At 42.9% G+C, this 26458-nt stretch overlaps 1 protein-coding gene and 1 long non-coding RNA gene across 2 annotated transcripts in view; both read left to right on the plus strand.

Annotated features, from left to right (window-relative positions):
- The window catches only part of LOC311498921 (uncharacterized protein), a 225241-nt gene that overhangs the window by 10606 nt on the left and 188177 nt on the right, over nucleotides 1–26458 (plus strand). The gene's annotated exons all lie outside the window — the stretch shown is intronic.
- Nucleotides 6750–26147, plus strand: LOC311498947. Its single transcript, XR_014699437.1, has 4 exons — nucleotides 6750–6949; nucleotides 25504–25633; nucleotides 25791–25905; nucleotides 26034–26147. It is a non-coding gene; the product is annotated as an uncharacterized lncRNA (long non-coding RNA).

Here is a 26458-nt window from a genome sequence, read left to right on the forward strand (position 1 = left end):
GGTGCGAGGACGTAACAGCCGACGGGTTGTTCAGTGACCTTGGGGGCCCCCCACCGACAGCCACGCAGCGGAAATATTATGAGAAGACCCTCCAAAATAAAGTCAACACATTGACAATTGAAACTGAAAAAGCGGGAAGGTTATCGAAGGGAAAGAAAGAGAAGGAAAAAAAAAGACTGAAGATCATATGAAACTTACACGCCTGCATTTTAGCAGCTGCTTTTCTAGCCACACCAGAGCTCCAGTACCAACGTTCCAGACAGAAGAAAAAGAAAAGAACAAGCCCGATGTAAGTGAGACTACCACAGCAACAACTGGTGAGTCATTATGTCCTGCACCACCTTCATACACACCACTGACAGCGTCAGCTAGTGCACCAAAATCTGAGCAGTTGTATGCGGAGGCCAGAACCTTGATGGAGGGAGCAGGAGAGGAGAATCCTCACAACCCACACAGTCCTAATAATCTGTTTGTGCAGATGCCACAAGTAACTATAACCAAAGGTACGCTTACATGTGAACTGAAACCCACTGTGATGGAGGCTATTGAGCAAGCTCTAAAAGAGGAAAAGAGAGAGGAGGAGGTGAAAGAAATAAAGAACATGTTGTTGGGCCTGGTACTAAGGCACTCAGTATTGGGGTTTGGCTATCATGAATAATTAATAATTATCAAAAATAATTATTTATTATTAAATAATTGGAGCTGAATTACTAGATCACCTCGGGGCACCACCCTTCTAGGAAGGGAAAAGATAGCCAATTAATCAAAACAGTCTCATAAATTATACTAAATTGTCAATTTGGAGTTCGGATTAATAATTAACTTAATAACTATAACCAAAATTACCATGTTAACAACTAGTTACAGTTGAAGGAATCTGGAGTTCTTGACAGTGTAGAGGTTGGCAACATTCACTCTTGTGCAACATTAAACAGACAGGTATGTTTAAAAGACATTTATTAACAAGAATAAAATTAAACATACAAGCTAACTACAGTGTACTCAATACAGGTGTGTGTGTGTGTGTGTGCCAAAATGGCCGCTGGTTGTGGGTGTGTCAAGATGGCTGCCAGTCGTGGGCGTACCAAGATGGCTGCCGGTTGTGGGCGTGCCAAGATGGCCGCCGGTTGTGGGCGTGCCGAGATGGCCGCTGGGGCCTTGATGTCTTGAACACAAAGGGAACAATGGCCGCTGAGTGGGTACACTCAGACCATGTGCTGGCCAGTAGATGTGTGGAATGTGATAAGCGTTTTATGAGGTGCCAGGTTAGAGGAAGAGTGGTTAGTCTAGCATGCAAGACCCTGAGTCTATGTGTTGCATAATCTAACTAACATCAAACCACTATACTATAAACAACTCAATATAAACAAATATCACATCAAATCAACATTTCTAACTCTAGCTTAGCTTAGCTTGACTAGGCCCAGGTCATACTACCAGATTTGGTGAAAAGTCAATTTCTGGTGTGTTGCTCCTTTAGCTGGCAGTTCCTGATGGAAGGCCAAACTGGGAAAAGTTGTAGTCCTTGCTGTGTTTTCCTGATGGCAGACGTTGGAGGGAAACTGGCCGCTCCTTGAAGTCCTTTGAAGTGGCTTGTTAGCAGCTCGGTGCTAACTAGCCGTGTGGCTCCTGTTGTTTGGGAGTTTAGCCTGCAAACCTTCTGTTTGTTGGCTAAAAGACCTGGTGTAGATTCCTCAGCAGGATCTCGCTTCGCTGCTGTAAGGAGAACAGGCCTGGCACCCAGCTGCAGCCGAGCAGCTGGGGGGGTCTCCACGTGGAGGTGTGGAGTTGTAGAGGGTAAGAGGATAAGAGAATAAGAGAGAGAACACTGGCAAAACAGCGCATTTTATATGACCTGATGACCTCAGAGGTCACATGCCACTGTCAGCCAGTGAGCTGCTTGGTAAGTTTTCACACCTGGAGGGTTGTGGGACTTGGGGTTTCCAGGGCTTCCCTTTGTCTCCAAGACAAAGACAGCCATGTGGTTAACTTGATTATGCATGGTGAGCTTCCATAGCTCACCACCAGGTTCAGATCCCAACAATGTTAAGTGAACTAAAATAGGGAATAGCCAAGTTAACTGTCAGAAGCAGCCAGGGAGAGGCAGGGTCACAGTATGGAGAGGTAAAAGGAAGAGAGGCAGCATGGACGTGGAACAGAACAGACGAGACGGAGAGGGAAAGAGAACAGGCAATGGAAGAACAGGCATTGAGAGAGCAGGCTCTGGAGGGAATGGGAACAAGAGAGCAGGAAGAAAGGAAGGAGAGGAGAAGAACAGAAAAGAAGAGCAACACAGAGATTAAAGAGGAGAAACAGAGAGAGAGAGAGGTGGCACAACTTACAGCTGGTTTGCTTACATGGCTGGGGAAAAAGGGTTTAAAGTGTTTAAATCTAAACTGCAGCTCGTGTGGTATTCTTGGGAAGAATAATATCAGGCCATGGTGTAGGTATGACAGCAAACCACAAAAACAACATCCTCTCACACGCGAAACCTGTCACTGTGCAACAAATGATGACCTTTCTGTTGATGGCTAACTATAGTAAAAATTATATACCTCAATACGCTGAAACTGTCTCCCCATTGCAACGACTCATCACTGATGCAGGACACAGCCACCTAAAAGCTAACTTAGCATGGACCAAAGAAGCTGAGGAGGCCTTCATTGTACTAAAACAGCAACTAGCACAGGCTAGTGAACTCTCCGCTCCTGATTTGGGTAAAATGTTTGAACTGGATGTAAAAGAAAAAGATGGTTTTGTGAGCTCCGTACTGTGGCAGCCCGGAGCTCAAGGGAGGAGAGTGTTATGTTATTATAGCACTAAACTAGAACCAGTGGAAAAGGGCCATCCTACCTGCACCAGAGCACTATGTGCTATAGCTAAAGCGCTGAAAGGGACAGCTCACATCACAAGGGGACAGGACATTACAGTACACACAAACCACGCAGTAACAAGCTACATTTCAAGACAAAAGTTCACTTTAAGTCAACAAAGAACCAGCAGAATGCAGGAAATATTGCTCCAGCCAAATGTGCATTATGTCAGCTCAGATAATAACATGGCCGCTCCCATAACCAGTGAAGTACCTCATGAGTGTGAAGCCCTAGTCAGAGAGGAGATGGACACTTTTCCCAACATAGTTACTGAAGCCATAGATTACGCTGACAATCTGTTCACAGATGGCCACAGCCATGCGGGGCCTGGAGGAGGAATAATAGCCTCCTACGCTGTAGTCAGCAGACAGGCCTCGCCGATAAGAGAACTCAGGTGGGAGACCTTGGAGGCAGACATCATACCACCACCAGCCTCCGCACAATTGGCAGAAATCATAGCTATAACCCGAGCCTGTGAACTGAGCGAAGGGAAGGAGGTTAACATCTACACTGACTCTGCTTATGCTGTAAAGGCCGTACACGTAGACCTACAACAATGGATGAGAACAGATTTCCTTACCAGTACAGGTAAACCTGTGAAACACATGACTCAGATGATAAAACTACAAGACGCTCTCTCTAAACCCTGTAAAGCAGCCATCATAAAATGTTCAGGACACCAGACGGGGACAGGTATGATAGCATTAGGTAACAATGCTGGTGGCAGGCTATGAAGAAAAAAATCAGTAAAACCTTACAGATGGTGTTAAAAGGAGTGACTGATGGAGATAATGAAACCATGGAACAAAAAGTAATTTGTGAAGTGTTGAGCATGCAGAATGAAGCAGCTCCTCATGAAAAACAGGCGTGGGTTGAAAAAGGTGCCACTAAATGTAAAACAACAGGCATATGGAGGTCACATGATGGGAGGATTGTAGCCTCCTCTACCTCGCTGATGATGTTGTGTGAAGAAGGACATAAACGGGGACATCAATCAGGAAGAAGACTTACTGAGATGATAGGACAAAAATGGTGGCATCCCTATCTATCAGAGGTGTGTAAATATTTTGGAGATACATGTTCCAGTTGCTCGAAATTTAATCCTCGAGCGACTCTTAAGATGGGGATGGGGGCGTTCCCTGTCCCAAACAGACCATGGCAGGAAGTGGTGATTGACTTCACTGACATGGGGATGAATCAAAGCGTAAAAGGGTGTAGATATTTGCTTGTTTGTGTTCATACTTTTACTCGATGGGTGGAAGCAAAACCCACCAAAACTGAAACAGCTAAAGAAGTCATAAATTGGCTGATTTATGACTTGATACCTCGCTATGGTGTCCCTGAATGTATTCGTTCTGATAACGGGACACATTTTACAGCAGAGTCCTTGAAAGAAGTCTAGAAGTACTTTGGAATTCAACACTGCTTTGGGTCTGCCTCCCACCCTGCATCACAGGGGCTGGTAGAGAGAGCTAATCAGTCAATTAAACAACAACTGGCTAAAATATGTGATGAAACAAAAATGAAATGGACAGAGGCTCTGCCTTTGGTCCTGTTCTCACTGAGATCCAGTCCAAGTGATACCATAGGACTCTCACCACATGAGCTGTTGACAGGAAGAAAAATGCCCTGTCCATTCACAAACAACCTGCACAGCAGAGAAACTCCTGACCTGGCCAGTCAGGAGAAAGAAACAATTATGTGAAACAATTGCAGGACGCTGTGAAGTTTTTGTCTCCCTATATACAGGAGATCCTGATCAAGGAGCCCAGTGGAGCTCCACCTGAGGAGATAAAAGAGGGAGAGTGGATCTACAGAAAAGTGTGGAATGAGTGTGGAATGAGTGGAATGAGTCAAGGTGGATCGGCCTGTTCAAGGTAGTGTCGTCAACCACGTACGGTGTGAGAGTCTGGCTGGATGAGGAGCAGACTAAGGTGAGTAGATACTGGCACAAAACACACTGTAGAAGAGGAGAGCCATCCACAGAAAGAAACCTTAGAGAAATCAGAAAGCACCTACGAGATATAGGTGAAGAAACAGAGGAAGAATCAAATGTTGACCTTTGGCTCGTGGTCTACACTGGCCTGTCTGGCAGTGGTAGGCCTGATAGTCGTCCTGCGATTTTTATGGCAGGATGTGATAGATAAATTACAAACTCAGTCAGATGATGTGCTACCAAATATAAACATTCCACCTAGAACGACTACGTCAACAGGGGGACCCAAAATTCAAACAAGACGAGAGACAACAAAAGAAAAGGACCAATGTACACAGAACTATGGGGAGTAGGTGTGCTCTTGTGTCCCTGTTATCTCCCATACAGATTATCCCCGTAGAGGAAGATGCGGTTCCAGATGACCAGAGCCTAACAAAAAATACTGTGTCCCGAAAGAAAAAATATGCAGACTTTGATGAGGGCAGCCCCGTCTGGATAGACGCCATCAGAATACCCCGAGAAGTACCGGATGAGTATAAATTAACAGATCAGATCACGGCCAGATGGGAGTCCATATTCATCTGGATTACCCCTAACAAAAATGTAGACAAGATAAACTACTTACACTATAATATTCAGAGATTAGCAAACTACACTAGAGACGGGTTTGAGGCTGTACATGGTCAACTATCTGCCACCTCACTGACAACATATCAGAACAGACTTCCATTAGATATGATACTGGCTGACAGAGGAGGTGTCTGTAGCATGTTTGGAGAAATGTGCTGTACGTTTATCCCCAATAACACCTGTGGCCCCTGACGGATCTCTGACTAAAACCCTGAGAGGCCTCGGAGCCCTCTCAAATGAGCTCAAAGAACATTCCAGGGTCTCTGATCCCCTATCTGGCCTGCTTGATCAATTCTTTGGTAAATGGGGAAACTTAGCAGCTAGTGTAGCCACGTCATTAGCTGTTGCATTTGTAGTGTTTGCTCTGTGTGCTTGTTGTTGCATTCCCTGCATTAGGGCTCTCATGGTGTGATGTATGGACAAGGCGCTGGGGAATGTGGAGTCAAAGGGAGCGCCTCCAGCCTATCAGATGAACCTCACTGAGAATGTAGCCCTGCTTGATCCTAGCGACTACACCGAGAACCAGGAGAGGCTGTTCCATGATCCAGATGAAGGAACTGACCATGATGAGCCTGATCTGGAGGATATAGTCTGAGTTAGGGTCTACAAGAACTGATCTCACCTTGGTACAATAGTGTTTTGCTCTGCTGCTTGCTTTTCTGCTTAAGCTTTGACTTACATACATATATTTATATACACATAGACAGTGTTAGTTGCTTTTCCAGACTGTTGCACACACAACATGGATTTTATATGGCAGGACATGTTAAGGGGTGACGTGCCCTTAAGGCACACCAACAGGGGGATTTGTTGGATATTAAAGAGTTATGTGAGGTCAAAAACAGAAAGAAGTCTTCTTCTTCTATCATACCAGATACAGGGTTGTTTACCACTTTGCTGCAGCCTTGCTCAAAAGATAGGATGCACCACACTCTAATAATTCACCTTGTAGAATCCAGTTAGAGTCGGCCTCGGCTTCACATGGAAAACTACTGATCCACTAAAGGCGTCGCTCCTCCTATTGTGACTATCAGGAGTCACAATAAGTAATGTCTAAAGATAACAAATCTCTCAAATCTCAAAACTCTTCTCTCTTTCACTATCGTCACTCCTCAGACTGTATGTCGCATCACTCACAACTTTTCCCTCTTCCTTAGCAACAATTGCCATATAATTTTCTGATTGGTTGATGGCATGCATTTTTCCACCAATAGAAAAGAGGGTGTCAAGTTTTTTTTTTTTTGTATAGTCTAGCGCTCTTTCCGCTTCCTCTTCACCGTCTCTTCCTGCACTAAACGCGCACCGAGCATGATGACAATATTCAGGAAGAGGCATGGCGTAAATGATTTATAATAAGTCTAGTTTTACTCCACACACGAAGGTAGAAAGAGTCAGTAAATCAACCTGAGGTGAGTTCAGCAGGTGAGAGTCCAACATCTGTAAATGATTAACTGGATCATCATCATCTTTCTTCATCTTTAACCGAAACACGGAGGAAACGTGGCCTCAGGTTAGAAACCATTTCAAGTTGATCAAGTTAACCTGGTTTAAACATTTAATGTCATTTAAAAACGATGCGGACAAACTTCCAACATGTGGTGTTTGTAAATGACTTTAATCAAATGAGATCAGACTGGTTTCCTCTCTAACGCTGCTCTCCTGACTATTAGTTTCTGTTCATTTAAACCCAACCGACTCATCAAGAGTCAGACTGATTAAAAAACTAAGAGTGTAACAAGTCAAAAACCAAAACAATAAACCAGGAAGTAGACTTGTGGTGACAACTGGTCCAGGTCTCTCTGGTCCATGGATCATTGTGTTCAGTGTGGCACACTGAAAAAAAAAAGGGAGAAGAAGAAAATGTATGGACATGTATTGTTTACTCATGTTTCAAGCAATTAATTACACATTCTTGTTATAAAAAATCATATTAATAATTATATTAAAAATCGTATTTTATTTATTCTTGTGGTACCAACCACTCTGCTACAACAGGCTAGAATCCGGAGTACAAAGTGATAAATTTCACATTAAAACTGCGTGGACAAGCGCTGAGTTAGGAGTAAAATAAAAAGCGGAAGTAATGGTCTGGGGCTTCATGTGAGTGACTCCTCCCTCTTCCTTCAGACGGAAACCACAAAGAGAAGCTGGTGGTTCATGTCTTCAGTTTCAGACTCTGTTACTGTGTTTTCCAGGTCAGTACTCGGTGAAATACAACCAGATTACTTCCTCCTAGAGCTTTAAGTGACGTGGAAGAACTGATTAGTCTGATTCCGGGTTTTGAAATCCGTAAAACCGACTTTAATCATCCGTGTTTAGAATCGCAAATAGCGAACTTTAGGAAAATGGCGACAGCTTCCTGTTAACGAGTGTGTGATGTGATTGAGATAGGTAGATAGATAGATAGATAGATACTTTATTAATCCCGAGGGAAATTCAAGCATCCAGTAGCAGTAACATACATTGAACATACAATACAAAAGCTATATAAAAAATATAAAGTGACTAGAAATAAAATGTTTATGCAACTATAAACTATGTTAAAAATATAAAGTGACCTGTTAGAAATATAAAGTGACCAGTAGAAGTAGGTTTTTGTTTTTTGTTTTTGTTTTTTTAAATATGAGAGCTACAAATGGGAAAAAATGAATGAAAATCACAGTCACCAGATGTAGCAGAGGTAGACAGACATGGTAATGACAGAGTGTCCTGTAAGTAGGTGCAAAAAAGTATGTCCATTGTCTATTGTGTCTCCTGCCATCACTGAGAGCTGTTGTACAGCCTGATGGCCAGGGGGACAAGTACAGCGTGATTAACTTTGGATGCTAAACACAGGGGCGTAGCACCAAATTCTGGGCCCTGTACACTCTTAATGTCATTGGGCCCCTATCCATTCCAGTGCGTGAGCAATAATAAAAAAAAATAATAAATTGGGGCATTTATTTATAAATAAACAAGCATAAATCGAGTTTTAAACTAAAATCAGATCAGATTATATTGATAACTGGTTCTTTCATTCACCACGTGAATTGATGCATTTGGCCTACTTTAAAAACATGTATTCTTGAACAGGAGCCAACAACAGTACACAGAGAATCAAATCAAATAAATATATCAATAAATCTAATTTATCAATAAAAGTGTTCCTCAGCTTGCAGAAAAAGAAATAAATCATTGCTAAAGCCTTACATGAGATGTAAGGATGTAATTTACTGACTCTGGACTATGACAACGTTAACGTTAATTGGATGCAGTTACAACAAGTAACCTCGGTTCACCTTTCGGAAAGAAAGCAGTTAACAGTTGCTTCCCCTCATTCTGCCCTATTTCTTTTTCTTTCCGCTCTTTCTTTTTCTGATACCCCGATTTGTGTTTTTTGGGTGGCATGATGACAGCTAGCCTCCAGGTCATTCAATCTGCACTCACTGACGTACTTGTCGCCGGCCGCTGTCTATGGGCGGACTAAACAGTTTTGCATCTCCAAGAGGGGGCCCCCAGAATAATATGTTGGGAGGGCTGGGACACAAAGGTCATTCTCTCAGTTGATGTTATCACTATATTTGAAATACAGTATGACACCAATTGGAGGGCCCAATTCATTCAAAAAAAACAAAAACAAAAAAACAAAATCAGGATTTTCATGGGCCCACTCCCTACTCGGGCCCTGGGTAGTCAGGTCGCCCTTTCCCCCGCTACCACGCCCATGGCTAAACTTCTCTCCATTTGACATGTTTATTTCATTTGGTAAAGTACTCTGACATATTTAGAATAGCTGTTACTGTTTATTAAATGTGAATTCTGTATTGAAGGAGTTATTTCTGATTTTGTGGAGTTACAGGTGAGCACGTTCACCACCGAAATCAACCTGAATTTAGATGACACACTGTAAAAAGTCCTTCCGTGGTATTGTCCATATAAATTCATTTTAAAAAGTATATTTCTTACAATAAATTGATTTCCTTTTCTTTTTGTGTTTATATAAGTTGCATTTAAGTAGAGAGTGTGAATGTTTTGGGAACGTATTGTTATCTATCATTAAATTGATTTTATTGAAGTTCGCAATAAATTAATTTTATAAAACGCTGTTTAATGGCTCATACCGAAAGCAAAACGTCATGACACGCCCACATGGAGAAACAGAAGAACAGGTCTGTCTCTGCCCGCACCGGCTCGCACCTGTGACTGACCAACGCCGTTTGTTCGGATATGTGGCTCTGACGGATGCAAACTGCACGCAATACATGTAAGTAACTATTTCCATTGTTTAAAGTTAGATTTTAGCCGAGTGACCACGATTGTATTGCGCTATTTAATGCAAAAGCGTCGCTCGGTTGCGGCTTTTTTTGGGTGCCATGAAGCGAATTCCCTCACCGCACATCTAACATTATTCCCAAACAACTAACGTAAGATAGATATGTATATCTATATATCGCTAAATGCTGTATCCACTTAGTTTGCGGATTTTTAAAAAAAATATCAAATGTCGATCGCTTGTTCGTTAACGTGTCGGACATTTCGTTCAAATCGGCCATGTTTTTTGTCGCTGCAGTGTCTGAGTAACAAAAGTTAAAAGTAGAGCTGTTTAAGCTATTGAGATCAGCTATAAGGTAGTTGCGATGAATGTGAATTATTCAGTCTCAAACCACTTGTCTTAAATGTACTGCCTCTGTCCGAATCCCAGCTGCTAGCTTAACACTGCTAGCTTAACACTGCTAGTATGGCTCGTCTAGTGTCGGTTAAAAGTTAACCGCTGGCTTTCTAGCCCGCTGTAGCTGATTCCTGCGCCAAGTTTAGGTTTTATTTGTCAGACTACATGAAATATAATTTTTGAAATGGAAAGAGATTATTTTCACATCGTTGGTAACCCATAATGTTTGTTATGGGGGTCCTAAGCTGTCTTCAAGGGCTCAGAGACAGTCTGGACGGCGGGGCCCCATGGCGGGACGTCTTTTCATTTCGGTGTAGTTGTAGCCACACTGTCCAGCTCCTATAGAGATACGGAGTCTCGCCTTAACCCGCTTGTCGCATGCGGTTCACAGTATAGGAAGTATAGGAAAATATAGGAAGTGAACGTGATCTTTTGATACTCAGTTTTATATCATACCAGCAACAGTTGTTGTCAAATTCAGTGTAGAAAGATAGGAGTGGCAGCAGCAGCACCATAGCAAGCATGCACCCTATATATACAGCAAATGAGCTGTCTGGCAGCCATTACACACCAGTCTGTCCCAAGTGTTAACATTGTTCTAAACAAATGAATGACCGTTATACACTGCATGTATAGTACATGATTCAGTTCACAATTAAAATCATTCTCTGTATTTGTTGGTTGCAAATCAATTGCATAGGCCTAACTGTAATCTATTGATATATTTGTCTGAACTTTACATACATACAATACATTTTGAAACCATTTGTTCAAGTCAAGAGATTTTCTTTTACCTTGCAATAATATTCCCTCTCCTGATATTTTCATAAAGTATTCTGTCATTTGTGTTGCTCTTCAGAGGACCATCCAATGTACTGGAGGAGGAGGGCAAGGACGAGCGATTCCTACCGTAGGTAAGCTCCTAAGTAGATGTAACTGAGGTAAATGTGTTAGGGTTTTTGTAATACATGCTTTTGTGTAAAACAGTATTTTGTCATTTACATGAGGAATTGAGTTGCTGGTGGAGAATTTTGTAACCATTGATACTATCAGTTAAACTAACTCTCTTAAATAGTAGATAAAGATATCGTGTCCATCAGCGCAGTCTGTGGTGAGGGTTATTAGAAGGTAATGGCCTCCAACGAACAAGCGAGGGCTGCCACTGCAGCTGCAGCATACACTAGAATTGTTAACCCAGGCCTGCAGTGGCAGTCAGTTATTGAGGGTTGTTATTGGTCAGGAAAAAAAAATTAAATTGGCATTCCTAACCTATCCTATCCTTTTCTATTTTTTTACAGACTGCATCATGGGACTTTTGGACACAACCACGCCTTGCCTTGTATACATACAGACTGCCCATGCTCTTTTAAAAACTGGAGTACCCTTCACTGTCACTTATCAAGACAACATCCAGAAGTCGACTCACCTAACTCACCACAAGTAACTCTCTTGTTCACCTGCCTATTGTGTCAAAGACCTGGATTCCCTAGTGAAAATAATTTTTTGAACACATTAGTCATCATCTGAAGAAATAATGTGACTGTAAAGTGTGTCTTTGCAGGGTGCGATCACCAAACAAATTTTTATGGGACTTTTGCAACACACAAACATAGAAGGCATGCTCCACATACTTCACAGGATTCAAACCAGGCATTTTCTGTCAAAGGCAATTGATCGAACAGGAGGAACCACTTGTTTTTGAAGCCTCTGAAGAGGATAATGATGCACTGTGCACTTCATAAGCTGAAGTCTGACTTAGTTATGTTATGTAAAATGCTGAGGTCACACTGAAAAAATAAAAACCTTGGATCAACGTAAAAAAATTGAGGTAATCAATCACACGAAATATCTGACATTAACTCAAAGCAAATAATTTTATTTAGGAGATGGTCGTCGAGCGCCTGAAAGTGATTCCTACAATTTTTGTGTGTTCCTTCAATCTTTTTTTTCTAACTTATTCTTGAATCCTATGCCAAAAAACTATCACCATGTTTTTTGGCCGTTTTTGTCTTTTTAAGCTGCTTTTTTTCGTTTTTTTCTGGACTTTCAGTGCTGAGCTGTAGCGCTCAGCTGAGTGGCCGTCCTTTTGTATACACACGAGAGCAACTGCTAGCGCTGTCCATACCCACTGCGCTGTCCGGAGCGAGGCCTGAGATTCCCAAGGAACTTAGGAAGAAGCGCCGGAGATGCCGTGCTGGAGCGAAAGTGAAAGAGCGGAGAGGGAAATTCAAACCAGCGGTACCATCTATCCTTATGGGGAACGTGAGGTCTCTGGTTAATAAGATGGACGAACTGTGTGCGCTTGTTAGGACCCAGAAGGAGTACGCCGTGAGCAGTATTTTGTGTTTTACGGAGACCTGGCTGCACGCGAACTTCCCGGACCACAGTGCGTCTATACCCGGCTTCAAGACTCTACGGGCGGATAGAGAGACGGTCCTGGGGCAGCTGTGGCCTACTGGTTAGCGCTTTGGGTTTGTGACCGGAGGGTTGCCGGTTCGAACCCCCGACCGGTAGAAAGGAAGTGCCCTTGAGCAAGGCACCTAACCCCTCACTGCTCCCTGAGCGCCGCTGTAGCATGGCAGCTCACTGCTCCGGGTTAGTGTGTGCTTCACCTCACTGTGTGCTTTGTGTGTTCACTAATTCACGGATGGGATAAATGCAGAGACCAAATTCCTTGTATACACAAGTATACTTGGCCGAGAGACCTTAATCTTAATCTTAATCTAATCTTAATCTGAGCGGTAAGAAGAACGGTGGCGGGATTGCTGTTTTTTGTGAATGAGAGATGGTGCAACCCCGCTCATTTGACTGTGAAGGAGCGTGTCTCTACGCCGGACATTGAACTTTTAGCTGTGGGAATGCGTCCATATTATTTACCGAGGGAATTCACGTCTGTCATCTTTGTGGGAGTTTACATCCCTCCCTCAGCGGACAAGGCAGCAGCGAGTGACACCATCCACGCCACTGTTGCCAGGCAACAGTCCAAACACCCGGATGCCCTCGTTGTCATTTCTGGGGATTTTAACCACATCACCTTGGACACTGTTTTACCCACTTTCCACCAGTTTGTTCATTGTGCGACCCGGGAAAATAGAACTCTGGACCTACTGTATGCTAATTCAAAGGATGCATACAGTGCCACTGCCTTGCCCCCACTGGGACGGTCTGATCACAACTTGGTGTTGTTAACACCTGAGTATGTCCCTGCAGCGAAGAGACAGCCTGTCTCCACGAGGACAGTTAGGAGGTGGAGTGAGGAGGCTAGCGACGCTCTGCAGGACTGCTTTGATACCACCAACTGGGACGTGCTCTGCCAGCCCCATGGGAATGACATTGACAGCATGACAGACTGCATCACGGACTATATAAACTTCTGTGAGGATACAGTAATCCCTACAAGGACTGTCCGCTGTTATCCAAACAACAAGCCCTGGATCACCAGCCAGCTGAAGGATCTGATGAACAAGAAGAAGTAGGCCTTCAGATCTGGAGATAAGGACGAGTTGAAGAGGATACAGTGGCAACTCAAGGTCCAGCTGAAGGAGTGTAAGGACGCCTACAGGAGGAAGTTGGAGGCCAAGCTCCAGCAGAACAACACCCGGGACGTGTGGAGGGGCATGAAGCTGATCACTGGCTTCAACATCAAAGCCAAACAACAGGATGGTGGCCCAGACAGAGCCAACGAGCTTAATGTCTTCTTCAATAGATTCACCACTGGACCCCCTGCTGGCCTAGCCTGGTCGTCACCATCCTACGTTTCCGCCCGAAATTTGATTTCGGTCTGCACGTTAGTCTGGCCCAATGTAATAGAAATCCGTCTCCGTGATGGGCGGATGCTTATTTTGAGGTTTAAAATCATTGGAGTTCCCTTAACCAATCAGCAACGTTTGGTATCAGCGCACGTATATTGTGCGCCGGAGTTCAGGCTCTTACGCTTACCACTTACGCTTCCAGTTAAATAAATCAAACTTTTCCCAAAGCCAGTTGGAAGGAGAGCTACGACGTCCTTGCCATTTATAAAACTGACAAGACAAGCCTCTTGTTCTGGTTTTAATTCCGTGATGCTCTCGAGAGTTGAGACAACTTCGCGGATGGCTTCTAGCGTCTCTTCCTCCGTCGCCATTGTTGCTATGCTATGAACTACAAGCTTCGCTGGACTACAGAAGCAACTCGGCATGCGAGTTTCGCGTCATCACTCAACTGTTCGCTGATTGGCCCGATCAAACGCGAGCCTTAGAAGGGCAGTTTGGCCAGACTGCGTGGCGGACCGAAATCAAATTTCGGGCGGAAACGTAGGATGGTGACGACCAGGCTACTGCTGGCCCTCCACCCCCCACCACTCCAGTCTTTACACCCCCCCAGACGGCCAATCAACAACTCACCACTGATCCCTTCCTGCTTATCACCTCTACTCTCCCCCCTACTCCCACCCCCACTGAGAAGACCAGCCCTATGACTGTGACGCCTGGCCAGGTGAGAAGACAGCTGGAGAGAGTCAAACAAGGCAAGACAGCCGGCCCCGATCGTGTCAACCCCCGGGTCCTGAGGACTTGCGCTTCACAGTTGTCTGGCATCCTGCACTTCATCTTCAACCTGAGTCTGAAGCTGGAAAGGATACCGGTGCTATGGAAAACATCCTGTGTAGTGCCGGTGCCCAAGAAGCCCACCCCATCTGGCCCCAACGACTTCAGACCGGTTGCACTGACGTCACATGTCACGAAGGTCCTGGAGAGACTCGTCCTGGCTCAGCTGAGACCCCTGGTGACTCCTGTCTTGGACCCTCTTCAATTTGCGTATCAGCCTCATGTTGGTGTGGATGATGCTGTCATCTACCTGCTGCACCGTGCTCACTCTCACCTGGATGGTGGGAAGGGCTCTGTGAGGATCATGTTCTTCGTAGGGCCGGGACTCGATTAAAAAAATTAATCTAATTAATTAGAGGCTTTGTAATTAATTAATCGAAATTAATCGCATATAAATATTTGACCTGAGAACAGTGAGAAGTAATTTTTTTCATATGAATTTATAACAAAATTTCCCATCCACGGGGCTAACCAAAGCGGTCTCATCACAGTGTTTCCTCTTTGTTGATTTTGGAGTGGCGGCCAGCCATGGTTTAATTTTCTGCCGCCGCTGTATCAGAAATGGGGCCAGGGGCGGAGTGGGCGGAGTTTCCCGGTCGGCCGGCCGAAGGATTTACGCAGCGGATAACAAATTGAGCGGCCGCGAGGCGAACGCGACCGGCCTTGAGCTTATCAGAATCATTGACGTTACTAAATTCTCCGCGAATAGCGGTCAAATACTCCCATATATATATTATTTAGTATTATATTAAGCGGGTAATAGCTAAAAAAAAAACACAGCATCAGCTTCTTCGTTCATGTTCACTGTGGTTTGTTGTTGTCTGAAGTAATGAACGCTAGTTGGTGCTCCAGTATAATCGGTCCGCCGAAACTCATCCAGTGAGAAACGTTCCGCGGTGCAAAAATAAGTGTGATTAAAATGCGTAAAAAAATTTTAACGCGTTATTTTTGTGTAATTAATTAATCTTAATTAACGCGTTAAAGTCCCGGCCCTAGTTCTTTGATTTCTCCAGTGCTTTTAACACCATTCAGCCCTTTCTGATGAGTGAGAAGCTGCTCAGGATGGGTGTCAGCTCTTCCATTGTTTCCTGGATTACTGATTACTTGTCTGACAGGCCCCAGTTTGTGCGGCTGGGGGCTCCCTGTCTGATACTGTTGTCAGTAATGTGGGGGCACCACAGGGGACTGTCGTGTCCCCATTTCTGTTCACTCTCTACACCTCTGATTTCCAGTACAGCTCTGGGCCCTGCCACCTGCAGAAGTTCTCTGATGAGTCTGCAGTGGTTGGGTGTATTAGAGATGGACGGGAGGTGGAGTACAGGACACTGATTGCAGACTTTGTGGAGTGGTCCCAGACAAACCACATACTCCTGAATGTGGACAAGACCAAGGAGCTGGTCATTGACTTCAGGAAGAAGAGGACATCAGTGGAGCCCATCACCATCCAGGGTCTGGAGGTGGAAGTAGTGGACCATTATAAGTACCTGGGAGTCCACATGAACAGCAGGCTGGACTGGAGGGACAACAGTGATGCTGTGTACAAGAAGGGACTGAGTAGGCTCTACTTCCTGAGGAAGCGTAGGTCTTTTAACGTATGCAGCAAGTTGCTGGAGATTTTCTACCAGTCTGTTGTTGCGAGCGCCCTGTACTTTGCTGTGGTTTGTTGATGGAGCAGCACCAGCAAAAAGGACGTTAGTAGGATCGACAAATTGATCCGAAAGGCTGGTCATGTGATTGGCAGTAAGTTGGAGACGTTTGTCTCAGTGAGGGACAGGAGGACACTGGACAAACTGCTCTCCATCATGGACAATCCGTCACATCCACTACACCAGACAATAGAGGGGCAGCGGAGCTCATTCTCCAACAGGCTGATCCAGCTCCGCTCCCACACTGAACGCTACAGGACTACTTTCATACCATTCTCTGTCCAGCTGTACAACAACTCACCTTTCTGTGACAGATAACTCCATGTTATTAATGTCAATGGACACTACTGCACCTTATACCTTACCCTGTATATATAATTTATATATATAATTTATATTCTACCATTTCTTGTACATTTGTTCATATGCTAATATGATAATTTGTACATTTTGGCTTATACTATTTCTATTTTATGTTACTTGATTTTATTCTACTTATTTTTTATTTCTATTTTATTTAATTTAATCTTTTCTTTTATCTGAGGTTCTTAAGAGTGTGTTTTTATGGACAACTAAGCTACTGTAACCAAGCAATTTTCCTAGTGGATCAATAAAGTTTATCTAAGTCTAAGTCTAGTTTAACCTGAAAAGTTTAACTCCATGCAACCATTTAGGTTGGAGCAAACTAATTATTTTAGGTTGGAGCAAACTATTTTAGGTTGGAGCAAACTAATTATTTTAGGTTGGAGCTTTAAGTTGGAGCAAACTATTTTAGGTTGGAGCATAACTATTTTAGGTTGTCTCAAATAAAAAAGTAATGGTTCTCATTATTTGAAATGTATAGTAAATCAAATTTTAAAAAAATGCTTTTAATACATTTTGATCAATGACTACTCAGAACACTTTTCTTAAGAACACATTCATATTTATTGTTCCATAAATTGACAACACTGAACATGTGTTTCAAATGTATGAAGATAAACAGTCTGCTTCAGCTGAACACCAGAAACAAGTCTATTGATGTCATCAGAAGACAAATCATCGAGCTGCAATAGTAGCACAACTCCTAAGACATCATGCAGTACCCATGGCAAATTTACCAGAACATACATTTTCTTATTCAAGTGTAAGCCTTACTATCAACTAAACACAAAAGCTGTCGCAACTGAGGGCAACTTGTTTAGGACCTCTGTTCCTTCTATGACAATCTTAATGTCTTTGGGTGGATGGAGAGGATCCTCTTTCACAGTGATACAGATCGCCATGGTTTGCTCCAGCTCTTCAACCTCATTTCCCTGCATTAAAAAAAAGAAGAAAAAAAAGACATGTTATTGTTTCAGAAATCTCCAGATTTCATGTTAGATCATAATATCCTTATGACATTGTAAATAGAACTTACCACAAACAATAATCACTGGCAGGAGCTTCCAAATGCACATGGTTGCACAGCAGAAACACGACCGATTGGTGGCTGCTTCCCTTAAGTTGAAAGAGAATACATTATTTAGTTTTTAAGTTAGCCATCAAGTGTGTTAGGTACTAACATGATGCACAAATTACCCAACTTTTAACATAAACAGATACACTTTATTTTATGATTTTAGGGAAGCTGGCATTTTGGTACTTTTCTACCACATGTAAATTCTGTTAACAGTGTAGCAAATGAACATTACCAGCAAGAACTCGCTGGGCCTTGTAATATTATGGCTGATAAATACTGAACACAAGATAATTAGGAGGGTGAATAAAAGATCACAGATGCCCTTATGCTATTGACAGCAGAATAACCATCAGTCAAGTTTGCAGCTTGAACCTGGGGATTAACTAATGTTACCACATGTCAAGTGTCAAAAACGCAACAACAACAACAAAAACAAAAAACTTTGGCACGTTAACCCCCTTCCTGACAAGCTAGCATGTCATGGTTGATACTATCTTCAATAGCTTTAACACAGAGCACTTTAAGACAGTAATGTCAGCAAATAAACATTTGCTAGGCTCTTTGCGCCACTGTTAACAATTAAAAACACTAAGCAGAGCAAACGCATTTTAAGTCACAAACATAGTCACAAAATAACATTACATTTACAAATGATTGCTTGAATTTCTTAGTTAGCGAACTGTGATAACATAACCCACCCACGACCAGAGGACGGCTAACGTAAGTTAACTTTATAGTATGAATGAAGAATGCTAACGTTAGCGCTAGCTTAACATTAGCATTCATAAGATATCAAGCGGGAGCGCTGAAATTACGGCCAGAGTCGAGGCCAGTCAGGTATACTTGGAAACAAACGTTAACGGTAGATAAAGTTTAATGTTTTTACCTTACCAGTATCAATGTTGCTCGTTGTGTTCTTCTGTGTCGCAGCCTGGATCGAGGGTCTGTTGGAGTGAACCGTCGCGACTGATTGTTCAGTGACGGACGTTTTTTTTTTTTTTTTTTTTAATTTCTTTATTTGGATGTAAACAGGTCAGAGAGCGGGATCTCAATGCGCATGTGCAAATCATGCTTAAGCTAATAAAAACGCTTTGATCCAATTAATAAATTCAGTTCAGTGTCCCGCTGGCAATTTATATTGTATCCAAATAAAAAAAATAGTTTCAACCATAAATAAATTAGAACGTTTAGTTTAAATGAAAAAACTAATAATTTTAGGCTATTAGAGCACGAAAATACACATTAAATGAACAACAGCAATGTTAGACTTTTTTCAGTGTATGAGTTAAGGAGAATTCACTACATGTAGTATGTTTTATGTTTTTGTTGTTAAAAGACATTTAAAGTATTGGAACTAGGGATGTGCGATATTTCATTGTTTACGATATATTGTCAAAAACATTCCCCACGGTAATAATATGTCACCCCGCGATAAAAACGATAAATTCCCTTTGATGACATATATATGTGCGCGACACACTGGCAGCCCAACTATTGACAAATTGACAATGGCGGAAGGCGGAGCAGATACGCCGGGCAGTGAGGAGCTCATTTCTAAACGAGGCTCCACCTCCATTATCTGGTTTGGTTTTAACCCCTTAACGCCTGAATTAATTTTTCAGTCATATAAAGAAATTAAATATTTGTATTTTTGCTTACCACTCCGGCCGGTCCTACGAGAAACTAGTACTAGTAACTAGGAATTTTTTGAATGTGCACAAACTGACATTGGAGTATTACATGCGTTATTTCGGTTGCAGTCTGAGCGGAAACAGTGCGTCGCGAATTCGCACTAGGGATGAAGGGGTTAAAAAGTCTGACGTGGAGCAGCAAATTACAACATGCAAGGTTTGCTAACAAATAGTGCATAAAAAGGACAGTAACACCACTAATTTGTTCCACCACCTCAAACACACGCACAAACCAGAATATGAAGAAAGACAGAAAATGTGCAAGGATGCAGAAGCAGCGTTGACTTCGTCCAAAGAGTCCGGTAAAAAAAACAACAACTCAGATAAAACTTGCCGATGCATTATAGTCAAAAAGATTAGACTGGATTGGTGTTTATTTATCGTCATTTTTATCGTTATAGTCCATATCACCCATCCCCAATTGGAACCATCTTAAAGCTGTAGTATGGTTATGAGTGATGTATTGTCACTAACTGCGCAGTATGTTTAGAGTTAAAGGTAAATGCTGAAACGTGATCTGAACTTTTGATCTGATTGCACCAGCGGTTTTCAAAGTGTGAGGCGCGCCTCCCAATATAAAAAAGTGTATCATCTGGTTAGCTAACTGCAGCGGGGCAAAATGGATCAGTTTTTAGTATCTAAGGTGAAAGTGAGAGTGGACACTGAAGCGAGCAGAAAACGGAGGAAGTATGACCCTGATTATTTAAAGTTTGTTTTTTCATGCATTGGGCCTGACGATGCTCCGCTGCCACAGTGTGTTATTTGCAAAGAGGTGCTAGCTAACGACAATATTGACCATGTAAACTCCAGCGTCATATTGAAACTAAGCACCACAGTTGAACACCCAAGCTGCGGGAGTTTTTTGATAGGAAACTTAATGAATTGCGGTCACAGAAGAAAGCCATCCAGACATTTGCTACTGTAAATACCAAGGCAACCGAGGCATCATACCACGTAGTGTTATGCATTGTGAAAGTGCAGAAACCCCACAACATTGGTGAGACAGTGCTCCTCCCTGCTGCCAAAGATATGTGTTCGGTAATGATGGGTGAAGCTGCTGCTGCCAAGCTGGATGCCATCCCGATGTCTGACAACACCATCCAGCGCCGCATCTCCGACATGGTAGCTGATGTGAAGGAGCAGGTCCTGGACGCTATCCATGAGAGCCCTTTCTTCTCCATTCAGCTGGACGAGTCCACCGATGTGGCTAACTGTGCACAGCTAATGGTGTATGTGCGCTTTATTAAAGAGCTCAGTGTCCAGGAGGAGTTTCTGTTTTGCTATCCTCTGCTGGGGCGCACCACAGCAGCAGAAATCTTCAAGGCTTTGAATGACTTGATTCAGGAAAATCATATTGACTGGAGCCGCTGTTGTGGAATATGTACTGATGGTGCGAGGGCAATGACAGGCCACCACAGCGGTCTAGTAAAACAGGTGCAAGCAGTTGCGGCCGCCGCCGTTTGGTCACACTGTATTATCCATCGCCAGGCCTTGGCAACCAAGAGGATGAGCACGGTCCTGGATGAGGCAGTAAAAATTGTAAACCTAATTAAATCACGCACCATGAATGCCCGTCTCTTCTCTATTCTCTGCAGTGAGATGGGGGCTCACTTCCATCAGCTGCTCCTGCACTCCGAGGCTGTTGCGGGGCAAGGTCCTCACCCGCTTGTGTGATGTGCGCGAGGAAGTCCTCCTCTTCCTCGCCAAAATCAACTCCCCACTGGTGGAGCATATGGAGGATGCATAAACATATTTCAGTGTTTCAGCCCACTATGTAAGCGTTTGAGTTCTCTTAGGGGAGGCGCACTATCCCACACTTTGAAAACCCTGTTATAGAAGATCACTCTGAACAAAGAGATTGATTTTTTTTTTTGTAAAGTTCAGTTTATTTTGGTGAAGATGAAGACAGACGAATATACTGAGATATTTAGTCAAAACTAAAGATGGATATTGAACATGGTTACACTAGGGAATGAGTTCATTGCTGCATCTCATGTTTTTACAAATGAAATAAAAAGACGGAAATCAGGAAGAGAAGCGGGTGGTTCATGTATGGAGAAAATTTTGTTCCTTTATTATTCAACCAGATAGAATAGATTTGAAACCAAAAAAGAGATTTGAGAGCAAAAAAGAGTAAGTGGCAATCAAAAATATTTTTTTTTGAGATCGAAACAGAACAGGTTGCAATTGAAAAAAAAATATGAGAGAACATATTTCTTCAACTTCAATCAAAGCTAATGTTTGTAAGTAAAAACATACGACCATTTTGCTCATAAATCAGTCCTCTCTGCTTTCGAGTTAAAAACCTTTGCTTGCAAATCAGTCCTCTTTGATTGCAAGTTCTAAAGTTTTGCTTGCGAATTCAACTGCACTTGATGGGCAGGGCCTACGCTGGTGGATGAGAGAAGAGTTTCTATTGGTTGGTTTGACCTGGCTCCAGCGCCAGCTACGTCTTCCGAATTACACCCACTTCTCCCTTGTGCTGTGCTGCTTGGAGGTAAGCCTGTGGCTCTTGAAACATTTCCCATAAGTAATGCATTGCGCTATATATCATTGGCTACAGTCTGCCGTACATTCACAACAACAACTCAAATTATAATGCCCTGTTGTCTACGTTGTATACACCTCCCTGTAATTCACTCACTCATTAGGATATACTCTGCCCTGCTGCTGCAAGCACACTGATTAGCAGCAACATGGTTGTCTCTGCTAGTCACGGCCTGAGCAGAGTATAGCCTAATGAGTGCCTGAATTACAGGGAGGCGTATACAACGTAGGGCTGTGATTTAAAATTCAAGATTTTCAAGATTCAAGATTTTCTTTATTGTCAATTTCTCAATACGTTTGCAACATACAGAAAAACTGAAAAAAAGGTTTCTCTCTTTCTCACATAATAATAAATAAAATAAAAACCTAAATAGACCTAAAGTGGGGGAAGTTGGCAGTGAAACACTTGCTATGTAAACATTCTGTATATAATATAAATATAGTGGATAAATAGAAAATAGAAATTTCTATGTACAACAGTGCAATGTATAGTTACAGCTTGGATTTTTAAATGTGCAAAGGTGCAGTAAGGTGCACATTGCTGTCAGAAGGCAGGTGAGGTAGAGTCCCTGTGTGATGGGTGGGTTATGGTCCGGCAGGGGGCATGAGGCGGGGGGAGAGGGGGAGATGGGCAGAGTTCAACACCCTGACAGTCTGGTGGAGGAAGCTGTTCAGCAGTCTGGTGGAGCGGGCCCGGAGGCTCTGGTACCTTTTTCCTGATGGCAGGAGACTGAAGAGGGGATGTAGGAGGTAGGAGGTCACTGGCAATGCTGGTGGCTCTGCGAGTGAGGCGGGTATGGAAAATGTCTGTGAGGGAGGACAGGGGGGCACCGATGATCTTGCTGGCTGTGTTCACTATGCGTTGCAGGGTCTTTCGGTAGGAGGCAGTGCAGCCTCCGTACCACACAGTGATGCAGCCAGTGAGGACACTCTCAATGGTGCCCCGGTAGAAAGAACACATGATGGAGGGCGGAACTTGTGCTCTTCGTCGTTTCCGGAGAAAGTAGAGGCATTTCTGAGCCCTCTTGGCCAGTGATGTTGTGTTATTAGTCCAGGAAAGGTCTTCTGCAATGTGCACCCCCAGGAACTTGGTGCTGCTCACCCTCTCCACAGCAGCACCTTCGATGATCAGCGGGGGATGCTGGGGGTGATCTCTCCTGAAGTTGACAACAATCTCTTTCGTTTTCTCCACAATGAAGATGAGATTGTTGTCTTTACACCTCTGCACCAGTAGGCTCACCTCTCTTCTGTAGTTGGCTTCATCGTTGTTGGTGATGAGGCCCACCACAGTTGTGTCATCCGCAAACTTGATGATGTGGTTGGTGCTGTAGGTTGGAACACAGTCGTGGGTTAGCAGGGTGAAGAGCAGCGGGCTGAGCACACACCCTTGTGGAGCTCCTGTGCTCAGCGTTATGGTCTTAGAGGTGTTGCTGCCAACCCGCACGGTTTGTGGCCTCCCTGTGAGAAAGTCCATTTAGTGTTGCATGGTACTCGCAGTGCCAAAACGTCACGGTTCCTACACAACAGTACTACCGTGGATTACTCGTGAATACGTGAATTTGTTAAATTATTCGCCACATGTTTTTGTTGACATTAGAACAGCTGTAGTGAGAACGGGAGCCAGGAGGAGTAGCGGCAGCCCGCTACACAGTGGAAACTGGCACCGTGTTCAGCAGTAGTTTAGTAATCCACGGTAGTACTGTTGTGTAGGAACCGTAACGTTTTGGCACCGCGAGTACCATGCAACAAAAAATGTTTAAATCACAGCCCTACGTTGTATACGCCTCCCTGTAATTCAGTCACTCATTAGGCTATACTCTGCTGAGGCCGTGACTAGCAGAGACAACCATGTTGCTGCTAATTAGTGTGCTTGCAGCAGCAGGGCATTATAATTCATTACTTGTGTTGTTGTTGTTGCTGTTGTTGTGAATGTACGGCAGGCTGTATCATTACTTATGGGAAACATTTCAAGAGCCACAGGCTTACCTCCAAGAAGCACAGCACAAGAGAGAAGTGGGTGTAATGCGGAAGACGTAGCTGGCGCTGGAGCCAGGTCAAACCAACCAATAGAAACTCTTCTCTTATCCACCAGCGTAGGCCCTGCCCATAAGTGCAGTTGAATTCGCAAACAAAACTTTAGAACTTGCAATCAAAGAGGACTGATTTGCAAGCAAAGGTTTTTAACTTGAAAGCAGAGAGGACTGATTTATAAGCAAAATGGTCGTATGTTTTTACTTACAACCATTAGCTTTGATTGAAGTTGAAGAAATATGTTCTCTCGTATTTTTTTTTTTGATTGCAACCTGTTCTGTTTCGATCTCAAAAAAAATATTTTTGATTGCCACTTAATCTGTTTTGCTCTCAAATCTCGTTTTTGGTTTCAAATCTATTCTATTTGATTGAATAATAGAGGAACAAAATTCTCTGCATATTCATGTCTTCAGTTTCTGACTCTGTTACTGTGTTTTCCAGACGACATCGAACCAAAGAAAAAAAAAATATTTGTTATTGTGGTCACTTACCCTGGGACCCGTAACATCAGCACTAAATAAACCTGGTTCTTCTCCAGATTCCTAGGAATGAGAGCTGAACCCACCAAAGTGGGATGGAGCCCGTCTCTCCTAATCAGACCAGGCTTTCCCCAGAAAGTGTTCCAAACAAAAACACAAGTTCGTGTAGTATAGCCTTCGGAGACGTCTCGTCCATTTTTTTTTACAATCTATGGACTAGAACGATACCACAACACCTGTTCATGAGAAGCAATTCTGCACTAAAAGAATTTAAAGTCATTTAAATAGGCTACACTATCTTTATTTACACGTTTCTAACTTTATTTTGAGGGTTTACTCAAAAAGACATGCTTTCATTTTCATTTAATTTAATTTGCCCTTTTTTTTTAGCTCCATTTTAGCGCCTGTCTGATCATTGATCATATGATCAAAACTGATCATTATTGATTTAACATTAAGATAAACCAGATTATTGATCAGCTCTCAGGCTGTTATTCTATTTCTAAATTGTGGTTTTGGACTCACTGAAATGTTTTTCCATGTAAATTCTTTTCTTGTACCTCAGCACCATGGGTGTACACGCCTTAAGTTGCTCAGCACCTGGACTCTGGAACTCCCTCCCCCCTCACATACGACAGTCAGACTCCATCTCACTATTCAAATCACAACTCAAAACTCATGTGTTCAAATTGTCTTACTCTCTATAACTGGACCCTGCTTCTTGCATAGCACTACTGTCCCTGTCCACTGTTTGTTGTTTTAATATGTTTTTATTCTCTGTTAGGTGACCTTGGGTACCTGAAAGGTGCTATAAAAATAAAATGTATTATTATTATGTCAAGTTTGTATTGATTTTTGGTTTTGCATCTACATGACATCGTCCACAGTATGACTCTTTGTTTGAATACTCTCAGTCTGACCTTCTTGTTTTAACATTCAGTGTTCTGTGACTATTTAAATGCATCATGTGATTGTTAGACACTCTGATGTGTTTACAGACTCTGAAGTTATGAGGCTGTGACGACGTCCTCGGATCAAATCCAGGACTGATGAGAGAGAATGAGCAGCTTCTTCTCAACACATGAAGGTGGAAAGTGTCTGAAAGTCAACCTGAAGTGAGTTCAACAGGTGAGAATCCTACCAGAGAAATCTGGAAATGTCTCAGCTGTTCCAGAATTCATTCTTTGTATTAGATTCTACATAAGACTCCATGTGATTACTGTTTCACTCTGAACTGATTAGAAGGAACATGTCACTGTTAAAATGTTAAGTCTTGTGTTTGTAGGAAGATCTAACAGCAGAAATAAGACTCTCCTGTATCCAGCTGTGTCCATGGAGAGAGACCAGTCTAAGAGTCAACCTGTTGACTTCAAACATGGACAGAAGTCAGCTGATCCAGAGTAAGAAAAGAAAAAATACATTTCTCTGATGGAGACAGGAATTTGAATTTAAGGTCTGAAGATTTCAATTACAAAGTCCAGAAAGGATTAATTCAGAATGTGTATTAATCTCTTTTATATTTTAACAGGATCCCTCAGCAAAGACCAGATCCTTCTGGAATCACATCTGTGTCCATGAAGAGTGACCGGTCTATGGGTCTACCTATTGGCTTCAAAGATGAACAGCAGTCTGCTGATCCAGGGTCAGAATTAACACAGATCTATTAATCATTATTCAGTTCTGTTCATTAGACTGTCATGTTTTAGTCCAGAGTTTATCTGTCATTTAGTTTCTTCTGTTAAAACACCACATTCAGTAATCAGAGCAGTGTTTGTTGTTCTCATCTTGTGTTTGTGGCATCAATAAAATGATGATCATCACCAAAGTGTGTTTGTTAAAGAAGTTAGTTTGAATCAAAGATGTTTCTCCACAGACTTCAGCAGCAGATCTCAGTGGTTTCCAGTGATCATCGTCACAAAGACCTGGACTCCATATTCATGGTGAGTAAATGTT

Source organism: Chelon labrosus (genome assembly GCF_963514085.1).
Source record: "Chelon labrosus genome assembly, chromosome: 14".
Lineage (NCBI taxonomy): Eukaryota > Metazoa > Chordata > Actinopteri > Mugiliformes > Mugilidae > Chelon > Chelon labrosus.